General features: G+C 39.1%; 2 non-coding genes and 1 pseudogene across 2 annotated transcripts; all 3 read left to right on the forward strand.

Moving 5' to 3' along the window:
• Positions 1-2,404: 2,404 nt before the first annotated feature.
• LOC135962888 (small subunit ribosomal RNA) lies at positions 2,405-4,391 on the forward strand. Its single transcript, XR_010576729.1, has one exon. It is a non-coding gene; the product is annotated as a small subunit ribosomal RNA (ribosomal RNA).
• Positions 4,392-5,015: 624 nt separating this feature from the next.
• LOC135962974 (5.8S ribosomal RNA) lies at positions 5,016-5,195 on the forward strand. The gene has a single exon (XR_010576785.1). It is a non-coding gene; the product is annotated as a 5.8S ribosomal RNA (ribosomal RNA).
• A 330-nt stretch (positions 5,196-5,525) lies between these two features.
• LOC135962940 (large subunit ribosomal RNA) overlaps positions 5,526-12,500 on the forward strand; it is a 10,164-nt pseudogene continuing 3,189 nt past the window's right edge.

Genomic DNA, 12,500 nt, shown 5'->3' on the forward strand with positions numbered 1-12,500 from the left:
GAAAAAATACAAAGTAGTTTTACTCTAAAATTTATTACAAAAAAAAAAAATGATGGCTCCGCTATGTCATTATTAAGCGACAATGAAAAAATACAAAGTAGTTTTACTCTAATGCTGACAAAAATTTGATTCTGTCCAGTGCTCTGAATGTTGTCAATGTGAAGAAATTTCAGTAAGCGCTGTTGAACGGCGGCATTAAATATTAAGGTCTTAAGTTAGACAAAGTCCTCATCATCGAATTAGTGATGCATATGAATGGATTAACGAGATTCCTACTGTCCCTATATTTAAAAAAAAAATGTTGACTCTCATCACCACATCATTATGAAAAAATTTAATAAAATATTGGCTCATCACATTATTGTGAAGAAAATAATAAAATATTGGCTCATCCTATCATTATGAAGTAAAAAAAAGAAAAATACTGAGTAGTTTCATTCTAATTTCAAAGTAGAAAAATTTATTTAAAAAAAATGTTGGCTCTCATCGCCACATCATTGTGAAAAAAGAAAAAATATTGGCTCACACATCATTATTAAGCGATAAAAATAACGATAGAGTAGTTTTACTCTAATGCTTACACAAAAATGTGATACTGTAAGCGCGGTTGAACGGCGGAATTAAATATTAACGTCATTAGGTAGACAAAGTTCTCGTCATCTAATTAGTGACACATATGAATGGATTAACGAGTTTCCTACTGTCCCTAGGAAAATTATACTGTCCCTTGTTTGCTGATGATAGATGTATTAAAATTATTTAGTTTTACTCTACTCTACTCTATTACTTATACACAAAAATGTTGTTTGCTAATGAGATGAATGTATAGATGGATGGATGTATGTATTAAAATTATTTAGTTTTACTCCTCTACTAATAATAACAATACTACTACACAAAACAAAACAAAATATGAAATGTATTGTGGATTTAATAAAATCTATAATGATTTTCCTTTATAATAGTACCAAAAATAATAAAGAAAAGTTAAATTTTTATACAAATTTGTTAAATTTGTGAAAATAATACTATTTATTAGTTAAATGTTATAAATTGAAAAAAATGTGGACTAAAATCTATAATGATTTTCATACAAAATCCCAAAAATAATAAAGAAAAGTATATTTTTCATACAAATTTTTACAATTTAAGGAAATATTTCATAAAATAATAAAATTTTTGAAAAAATCGAAAATTTTTTATTTTGAAATATTGAACAATTTGAAAAGAAAATCTATTTAGATGTTGATATTAGTTCATATTGTATGAAATTTCTTAAAAAAATTATCAAAATCGATAAAATTTTATTTTAATTTTTCTTACTTTTGTAAGTTAGGGAAATAGAAATTTTGAAATTTTGAAATTTCAAAAAAAAAAAATCTACAATTTTAGAAAATTTAAAAATTTTTTTTATCCAAAAATTAGTAATAATTCGTACGATTCATAATCAAAAAGAAAATTTCAAAAAAGTTGCTTAGAACTCAAGATATACAATTTTAAAGTTTCGGAAAACGAAATTGGCGGGGAAGTTGTATGTAACTATCTCTATATACTCTTGACATAAAATGCAGAGATACTAAATATTCACACAAAACATCAAAAATACTAATATACGGTGTGTTAAAATTGATTTAAGAATGAAAATCGAATGCGAATGATGATATTGTGCAAGAATGTTACAACGTGAATGTTGGAACTATTTGCTTGTTTTTTATATTGTGTATTGAGGTTTTTAAATATCTATTTTATTATTTGCGTTGAATATATGTGGTATAGTATTTTGTGTGTGGGGAGAGCAATGAAAACTTTTTTTAGTTTATTTGCCGCTAACGATGAATCTATTTAAGTTTGTCGACAAATTTTTTTAGTTTGTTGATTGAACTGTATAGTTATTCGTTAGTGTAATTATTTATTTTATTTTTTTTTTTTATAATTTTAATTTTTCTTTATTGAAATATTAAAATTAATTTTTATTCAATGTGCTAAAATTATTTATGATGCTTTGGTCTCTAGAACAAGAATTTTTTTATATTCTTGGGGATTTCAATATTTGCATTGGTAAATTTATTTTGTTAAAATCGAATAAAGAAAAATAAGTATTTTCTTAGTTTTTTTTATATAAGATTTTTTTGGTGAAGATTTTTTGGTGTTTTTCAAAAATGTATAAAATGTAAAAATGAAATATGAATGAAATGTAATTCTTAATTGCATATCAAAAAATATCATATATATTGAAAAATATTATATGATGCAATGTGAAATAAATGATAATAGAACAATATATTGTTTAAAAATCAAGAACAGTGAATTTGGAATGACGAATATGACGCGATAAAAAGCTGATTTTCGTTAAATTTCTTTTCAACTAAAACCAATTGAAAACAAATAATATAAATAAAACATTATTCTGGTTGATCCTGCCAGTAGTTATATGCTTGTCTCAAAGATTAAGCCATGCATGTCTAAGTACACACGAATTAAAAGTGAAACCGCAAAAGGCTCATTATATCAGTTATGGTTCCTTAGATCGTTAACAGTTACTTGGATAACTGTGGTAATTCTAGAGCTAATACATGCAATATAAATACGGACCTTTGGGACGTATGCTTTTATTAGGCTAAAACCAAGCGATCGCAAGATCGTTATTATGGTTGAACTCTAGATAACTTGCTGATCGTATGGTCTTGTACCGACGACAGATCTTTCAAATGTCTGCCCTATCAACTTTTGATGGTAGTATCTAGGACTACCATGGTTGCAACGGGTAACGGGGAATCAGGGTTCGATTCCGGAGAGGGAGCCTGAGAAACGGCTACCACATCTAAGGAAGGCAGCAGGCGCGTAAATTACCCACTCCCAGCTCGGGGAGGTAGTGACGAAAAATAACAATACAGGACTCATATTAGAGGCCCTGTAATTGGAATGAGTACACTTTAAATCCTTTAACAAGGACCTATTGGAGGGCAAGTCTGGTGCCAGCAGCCGCGGTAACTCCAGCTCCAATAGCGTATATTAAAGTTGTTGCGGTTAAAACGTTCGTAGTTGAACTTGTGCTTCATACGGGTAGTACAACTATAATTGTAGTTTGTACTGTACCTTATGTATGTAAGCGTATTACCGGTGGAGTTCTTATATGTATTAAATACTTGTATTTGTGCATATTCCTCCTATTTAAACCTGCTTCAGTGCTCTTCATCGAGTGTTGTTGTGGGCCGGTACAATTACTTTGAACAAATTAGAGTGCTTAAAGCAGGCTCCAAATGCCTGAATATTTTGTGCATGGAATAATGAAATAAGACCTCTGTTCTACTTTCATTGGTTTTTAGATCAAGAGGTAATGATTAATAGAAGCAGTTTGGGGGCATTAGTATTACGACGCGAGAGGTGAAATTCTTGGACCGTCGTAAGACTAACTTAAGCGAAAGCATTTGCCAAAGATGTTTTCATTAATCAAGAACGAAAGTTAGAGGTTCGAAGGCGATCAGATACCGCCCTAGTTCTAACCATAAACGATGCCAGCTAGCAATTGGGTGTAGCTACTATCATGGCTCTCTCAGTCGCTTCCCGGGAAACCAAAGCTTTTGGGCTCCGGGGGAAGTATGGTTGCAAAGCTGAAACTTAAAGGAATTGACGGAAGGGCACCACCAGGAGTGGAGCCTGCGGCTTAATTTGACTCAACACGGGAAAACTTACCAGGTCCGAACATAAGTGTGTAAGACAGATTGATAGCTCTTTCTCGAATCTATGGGTGGTGGTGCATGGCCGTTCTTAGTTCGTGGAGTGATTTGTCTGGTTAATTCCGATAACGAACGAGACTCAAATATATTAAATAGATGCTTTCAGGATTATGGTGTTTGAAGCTTTTGTAGCCTTCATTCATGAGTGCAGTAAAATGTGTGAGTGTTTGAATGTGTTTATGAAAGTGGAGCCGTACCTGTTGGTTTGTCCCATTATAAGGACACTAGCTTCTTAAATGGACAAATTGCGTCTAGCAATAATGAGATTGAGCAATAACAGGTCTGTGATGCCCTTAGATGTCCTGGGCTGCACGCGCGCTACAATGAAAGTATCAACGTGTATTTCCTAGACCGAGAGGTCCGGGTAAACCGCTGAACCACTTTCATGCTTGGGATTGTGAACTGAAACTGTTCACATGAACTTGGAATTCCCAGTAAGTGTGAGTCATTAACTCGCATTGATTACGTCCCTGCCCTTTGTACACACCGCCCGTCGCTACTACCGATTGAATTATTTAGTGAGGTCTCCGGACGTGATCACTGTAACGCCTTGTGTGTTACGGTTGTTTCGCAAAAGTTGACCGAACTTGATTATTTAGAGGAAGTAAAAGTCGTAACAAGGTTTCCGTAGGTGAACCTGCGGAAGGATCATTAATGTGTTCCTAACCGATAAAAAATTTTTTTTTATATATTTATATATAAAAAATATTAATAAAAAAAAAAACATAATGCCCTTTAAAAAAAAAGGCTAATAAAAATAAAATTAAAAATATTTAAATATTTTTTTTTTATAAAAAAAAAAGAGAAAAACACTAAAAGTGTTATTGAAAGAAAAACTCTTTAATAATAAAATAATATTATATTTTAATAATATTATAAAAAAAGTCGTTGGAAATTATATATATATATAATATATTTTCTTTTATTCTCTTTTATTAAAAAAAGATGTACTGATTTATGAACTTAAATCATACATTGGATGGGAATATTTGAAATATATATAATATATTCATTTTAGTGTACTGGCAATACAATTTATTGTATATCCATACATTGCATAAAAATTAAACTCACAATTATAGTTGTACTTGTATACAAGTTAAAAAAAATTGTTCTTTCTAAAAGAACTAAGATATTCGCAACAAACTTTGTGGTATGTTTTAAAATTAAAAAAAATATTATTGAAGGAATTGATATATGCCAATTTGGTTTGGTGTATTTTTGATTTCTTTCAATAAACAAATTTATGAATTGCTATTTAAACAAAAATAAATATATCACTCTAAGCGGTGGATCACTTGGCTCATGGGTCGATGAAGAACGCAGCAAACTGTGCGTCATCGTGTGAACTGCAGGACACATGAACATCGACATTTTGAACGCATATCGCAGTCCATGCTGTAAGGTACTTTAATTTATAATTAGAGTGCTGCTTGGACTACATATGGTTGAGGGTTGTAAGACTATGCTAAATAAGTTGCTTTAAAAATCTTTTATATATTTAATATGTAAAATTTTTTAAAAGCACATGTTGTATTACTGGATATTCTACTATATTCATAATACTAAAAGTTAAAGATACAAAACCTCTAACGAATAAAATCAGAGTATTTAATATTATATATTTTATATTCATTTTTTTATTGAGGAAGGTCTAGCATAAAATATTTTTTTATGAAACTAGGATTGCCTCTCTATTAAAAAGAATTTTTTATTTAAACAGAAAATAAAAGAAATGATTTCTATTTGTGGTTTTGATATTTTATGATTTAAAAAATTTTTTTATTACAACCTCAACTCATATGGGATTACCCCCTGAATTTAAGCATATTAATGAGGGGAGGAAAAGAAACTAACAAGGATTTTCTTAGTAGCGGCGAGCGAAAAGAAAATAGTTCAGCACTAAGTCACTTTGTCTTTATGGCAAATGTGAGATGCAGTGTATGGAATGTCAAATTTCTAGTATGAGAAATTAACGATTTAAGTCCTTCTTAAATGAGACCATTTACCCAAAGAGGGTGCCAGGCCCGTATAACGTTAATGATTACTAGATGGCATTTCCAAAGAGTCGTGTTGCTTGATAGTGCAGCACTAAGTGGGTGGTAAACTCCATCTAAAACTAAATATAACCATGAGACCGATAGTAAACAAGTACCGTGAGGGAAAGTTGAAAAGAACTCTGAATAGAGAGTTAAATAGTACGTGAAACTGCTTAGAGGTTAAGCCCGATGAACCTGAATATCCGTTATGGAAAATTCATCTTTATGATTTTAATATTTATAATATTATAATAATGGTGTGCATTTTTTCTATAAAGGACATTGTAATCTATTAACATAAATATATTTATCATAAGATCATTTGCTTAAGTTTATTCAAATTATTTTGCTTGCATTTTAATATCGAATAAATGCTTTTGATTTGATAAAGTGTTGATAGATTTATTATATATAGTGCTTAAATATTTATATTTTATAATAGCATATTGATCATTGATCTTTATGTTTATTATATGCACTTATATGATTAACAATGCGAAAGATTCAGGATACCTTCGGGACCCGTCTTGAAACACGGACCAAGGAGTCTAACATATTTGCAAGTTATTGGGAATAAAAACCTAATAGCGTAATTAACATAACTTAATTTAATGGGATTAGTTTTTAGCCTATTTATAGTCTATTAATTCAATCCCGGGGCGTTCTATACAGTTATGTATAATAGTATTTATATTATTTATACCTCTAACTAGAGCGTACCTTGAGCATATATGCTGTGACCCGAAAGATGGTGAACTATACTTGATCAGGTTGAAGTCAGGGGAAACCCTGATGGAAGACCGAAACAGTTCTGACGTGCAAATCGATTGTCAGAATTGAGTATAGGGGCGAAAGACCAATCGAACCATCTAGTAGCTGGTTCCCTCCGAAGTTTCCCTCAGGATAGCTGGTGCATTTAAAAATTATGTAAAATAATCTTATCTGGTAAAGCGAATGATTAGAGGCCTTAGGGTCGAAACGATCTTAACCTATTCTCAAACTTTAAATGGGTAAGAACCTCACCTTTCTTGGTATGAAGGTAGTGGTTGTGATATAATGTGCCCAGTGGGCCACTTTTGGTAAGCAGAACTGGCGCTGTGGGATGAACCAAACGTAATGTTACGGTGCCCAAATTAACAACTCATGCAGATACCATGAAAGGCGTTGGTTGCTTAAAACAGCAGGACGGTGGACATGGAAGTCGTAATCCGCTAAGGAGTGTGTAACAACTCACCTGCCGAAGCAACTAGCCCTTAAAATGGATGGCGCTTAAGTTGTATACCTATACATTACCGCTAAAGTAAATGGTTTATGTTCAATTTCGGTTGGATTATAAACTTTGAAACTTTAGTGAGTAGGAGGGTACAATGGTGAGCATAGAAGTGTTTGGCGTAAGCCTGCATGGAGCTGCCATTGGTACAGATCTTGGTGGTAGTAGCAAATAATCGAATGAGACCTTGGAGGACTGAAGTGGAGAAGGGTTTCGTGTGAACAGTGGTTGATCACGAGTTAGTCGGTCCTAAGTTTAAGGCGAAAGCCGAAAATTTTCAAGTTATAATGAAAAGGAAGTAAAATTGCTTAGTAATTAAACACTTGAATAATTTTGAACGAAAGGGAATACGGTTCCAATTCCGTAACCTGTTGAGTATCCGTTTGTTATTAAATATGGGCCTTGTGCTCATCCTGGCAACAGGAACGACCATAAAGAAGCCGTCGAGAGGTATCGGAAGAGTTTTCTTTTCTGTTTTATAGTCGTACTACCATGGAAGTCTTTCGAAGAGAGATATGGTAGATGGACTAGAAGAGCATGACATTTACTGTTGTGTCGATATTTTCTCCTCGGACCTTGAAAATTTATGGTGGGGTCACGCAAACTTCTCAACAGGCCGTACCAATATCCGCAGCTGGTCTCCAAGGTGAAGAGTCTCTAGTCGATAGAATAATGTAGGTAAGGGAAGTCGGCAAATTAGATCCGTAACTTCGGGATAAGGATTGGCTCTGAAGATTGAGATAGTCGGGCTTGATTGGGAAGCAATAACATGGTTTATGTACTCGTTCTGGGTAAATAGAGATTCTCGGATCTTGTTCCCCGGATAGTAGTTACGTAGCCAATTGTGGAACTTTCTTGCTAAAATTTTTAGGGAATTATCGCAAGATATATTCCTTTTAAATTATAACGACTATCAATTAACAATCAATTCAGAACTGGCACGGACTTGGGGAATCCGACTGTCTAATTAAAACAAAGCATTGTGATGGCCCTAGCGGGTGTTGACACAATGTGATTTCTGCCCAGTGCTCTGAATGTCAAAGTGAAGAAATTCAAGTAAGCGCGGGTAAACGGCGGGAGTAACTATGACTCTCTTAAGGTAGCCAAATGCCTCGTCATCTAATTAGTGACGCGCATGAATGGATTAACGAGATTCCTACTGTCCCTATCTACTGACTCACTTTTGCTGTGTACTCGGTACTGAACAGACGTGTTTTTTAAAGCGGTTTTTTCGGTAGTGAATTAAATAGTGAATTTTGCGAATTTGGTTGAGAGCTATAGTGCGTTTTGTAGCCTGGACTCCATAGATTTCGGAAGTGTGTGGATTTTTGAAATCGGTTCGCGGATGCCGAAGATATAAGCGGATTTATATCTCGGTGTGTTATTGACAATTACGTTCATATTTTGGTGTGTTATTTTCGGTATTTTCGGTGCATTTTTTCGGTCTGTTGGCTCGGGAAATTTGGGGAGATAGGTGGCTATCATTATAGCCTGGACTCTCGCGATTTCGAAAATATTATTATTTTTGAAATCGGTTCGTGGATGCCGAAGATATATTCGGATTACGAATCGGTCTCGTTTTGACTTTTTGGGTGTGGTTCATAGTGCGATTGGATTTGTTGTGGTTATCGGTTTTTTCGGTCACGGTTACTCTGATTTAGAGGTGTGTTTTTTAGTTGGTCACGGTTACTCTGATTTAGAGTTGTGTTTTTTGTGGTCGGTGTTGCCATAGTGCATTTTGGATTTTGGAGTTACCGTGGTGTTGATTACTTTGTACGGTGTGCGTGGTTTGTGCATCGGCTAGGCGGTTGGTGTCTCGACTGCGTGGTTGGTGTCTTGGCTATTTGGTGCACGTGGTGTGTGTCTGTGCTAATTGGACGCAGTTTTATTGTTTTTCTTGCTGTTTTTGGCGTTTTTGAGTTTGGTGAGTTGCGGATTTTTTGATTTTGGTTGGGTTTTCTCTTACTATGTCTTCGGGCGGTAAGAGGAAGGGTGCGGAGAGGCCTAGGGCCAAGGGGGACGCTAGTGATGCCACTACTGATGATGTAAGGGCTGTGTTGGATCCTGCTTTGTCTATGGTGCGGCCTGCGGAAAGTGAGCTTTCCAGTACGGAGGAGGTGGTGAAGAATATTCTGAAGCGCTATAAGCCTGGTTCACCTATGGCTAAGCGGGCTGCTCAGGTTATGGATGTTGGGGATGTGCAGATGGATGATGAGGTGATGGTGGTTTCGGATGCCATGGTGGTTGACAGTAAGAGGTCAAGGAGGAAGAAGAAGGCAACGCCGGTGGCTGATGTTGATGTGGTAGGGAAGGTTAAGGTGGTGACTGCTGGTCTTCTTGAGGTTGTGATGGCTGAGGGTGTTGGCATGGGGCTGGCCAGGAGTGTGTTGGAGTTCTCTGGCAAGTATGAGGGTCTGATTTTCAGGCTCATTGCTGAGAATGAGCGGTTGAGAGGTCGCCTTGATGTTTATGAGGCGGGCAAGGTTGGTGATGGGCGACCAGGTGTCTTTAAGGCACCCATGGTGCCTCGGGTCCCTGTGACGGTTGGTGCGGCTCCTGCTGTTGCTGTTTCGGCTACTCCTGTTCCTGTTGTTGTTGTCCCGAAGCCTGTGGAGACATGGTCTGTGGTGGTGAGAGGTAAGAGTGGTGGTTCTTCGAAGGAGGTGGTGGATAAGGTGGTTGATGAGGTGGCGCCTTCACTGGGGGTGCGGATCCACGAGGTGCGTCCGATTAGGGATGGTGCGGTGATACGTACACCTTCGGTTGCTGAGAGGGGGAAGATCGCGGGTAACGCGAAGTTCTCCGAGGTTGGCCTGGAGGTCTCTGTGGTGGAGAAGTTGGGGCCAAAGGTGGTGGTGCAGCGGGTACACGCTGAGATCTCTCCTGATGAGTTTATGGAGGAATTATTCTCCATGAACTTAAAGGATATGATGTCACGTGAGGCCTTTAGCAAGAGTGTTCGTTTGGCCAGTAGCCCCTGGAAAACAGGGGATAAGGGTCAGGTGAATGTTGTGCTGGAATGCACCCAGAGGGTGGCGGATCATCTGAGGGCAACTGGGGTGTACGTTAAGTGGTTCCGGTTCCTGGTGAGGGTTCAGGATGTCGTTCCGGCGTGCTTCCGCTGTCTTGGCTTTGGTCACAGGCTAAGAGAGTGTAAGTTCACGGAGAACGTCTGCCTGCGGTGTGGTTTGGCGGGTCATTGGGCGTCTCAGTGTCCTAACGAGTTGAGGTGTCGCGATTGTGCCTTCAAGGGATTGCCGGCTGTTCATCTCATGATGTCTGCTGCGTGTCCGGTTTACACGGCTATGGTTGCTAGGGTGAATGCCAGACATTAAATATGGAGGGGACAACGATCCTTCAGTTTAACTGTCAAGGGGCTTACGCGGTGGTGTGCGAGTTGGGGCAGGCGATGCGGCGACGGGGTGCTCCTTTTGCGTTGTTGCAGGAGCCGTATATTGCGAATGGTTGTGTCAGGGGGCTACCGGGGGGGATGCGAGCGTTTACGGACTCTGTGGGGGGCTCGGCGATAGTTGTGGACGGCGGTGACATTGACTGTACTGTGGTTAGTTCTGGACAGTGGGGGGTCTGCATTTCTGCGGAGGGCAGGTTTGGGAGGATACTGTTGGCTAGTATCTACTGTAGGTTTGGTGCTGATTTGGAACCGTACTTGGGATATATGGATACGGTGCTACTTCTTGCAAGTAGCAATCCGCTTATCCTAGGCCTTGACGCTAACGCATGCTCTCCTATGTGGTTCAGTAAGATGGACAGGATTTCTCCTGGTCATCGGAACTATGTACGAGGGGTTATGCTCAGTGAATGGCTGGTTGCAGGTGGTGTCTCGGTTTTAAACGAGGCTAGTGACCTGTACACTTTTGATGGTCCGAATGGTGCTAGTGACATTGACGTGACGGCTGCGAATGGGGCGGCAATGACGGCGTTCAACTTAGGGTGGGAGGTTTCTGACTTATGGGGGGTAAGTGATCATAATCTCATTGAGATTACGGTTTCTTACCATCGACGTACGGGGTTGACTGGGCTGCCTTCTCGGAGGTGGCGATTGCACGGGGTGAACTGGGACCTTTACCAGGACAGGATTAGGGCTTGTGCGATGGGGCACTCGATTGGGGACTTTAGTTTACTTAGGCTAGATGACCAGGTCGACAGGATTGATGCGTGGATGTGTACGGTCAATGATGAATTGCTTGGTAGGTGTCGTGTGACAAGGCCGAGCAAAGTCAGGTGGTGGACACCTGAGCTGGATGTGGCGCGGAGGGGTGTGAGGCGACTCAGGAGGCGTTTCCAGGGTGCTAGGCGGTCCAATGCGCCGGATCTTGCTCAGCGTAGAGCTGACTTTCTGTCTGACCTTAGGACGTACAAGGACTTGATTGTTAGGGTAAAGGAGGACGAGTGGAGGCAGTTTGTACGGGACAATAGGGATGACCCCTGGGGTAGGGTTTACCGTATCTGCAGGGGTAAGAGTAGGCATACTGACATTGCGGGGCTTCAGGTTGGCAATGTTGTATTGTCGTCTTGGGGTCAGTGCGCTCACGAACTTTTGGGGGTATTCTTTCCAGATGCGGAGCCGGCTCAACATCTCCTCCCTATGGAGGGGGTGGTGGGTCCTCCGGATCTGGAAAGGTTTGAACTGTCGGACAGTATCTGTCGCGTCAAGAGTAGGAAGTCTCCGGGTATTGATGGTATGACTGGAGAGATGTGTAAAAGCATCTGGAAGGCCATACCTGAATACCTGGAGTCGGTCTTTGGGAAGTGCCTGAGTGAGGGCTATTTTCCTAGGGCTTGGAAGTCTGCCCGAGTTGCAGTCCTCCTGAAGTCGCCTGATAGGGTGAGGAGTAATCCTCGCTCTTATCGGGGCATCAGTCTCCTGCCAGTACTTGGTAAAGTGCTGGAGAGGATTATGGTGACGAGACTGAAGGAGGCCTACAGTGAGGGTATTTCTGAGTACCAGTATGGTTTTAGGGAGGGGAGGTCAGTTGAGGATGCGTGGCTGCATGTTAAGCGTGGTGTTAGTGAGTCATCTGGCAAATATGTGTTGGGCATATTTGTTGATTTCAAGGGTGCGTTTGACTACCTCTCGTGGGGTAAAGTTTTGGACAGACTACGTGATGTGGGCTGTCGGGAGCTTTCCTTATGGAGGAGTTACTTTGACGACAGGAGAGCTTGTGTGGTCGGTGCCAGCGACACTGTTTGGAGGAACGTTTCTCGTGGCTGTCCACAGGGGTCCATCTGTGGTCCATTTCTATGGAACCTCATGATGGATCCTCTGTTGAGGCAACTTGGTCGTTCTGTCAAGTTGTGTGCTTATGCGGATGACCTGCTTATTCTTATTGAAGGACAGTCTCGTGCTGATCTGGAAAGTAGGGGTGGGCAGGCCATGCGTGAAGTTAATGAGTGGGGAGATCGCGTCGGTGTTCAGGTGGCACTGGATAAGAC

This window comes from Calliphora vicina, chromosome X (assembly GCF_958450345.1).
Source record: "Calliphora vicina chromosome X, idCalVici1.1, whole genome shotgun sequence".
NCBI classification, from domain to species: domain Eukaryota; kingdom Metazoa; phylum Arthropoda; class Insecta; order Diptera; family Calliphoridae; genus Calliphora; species Calliphora vicina.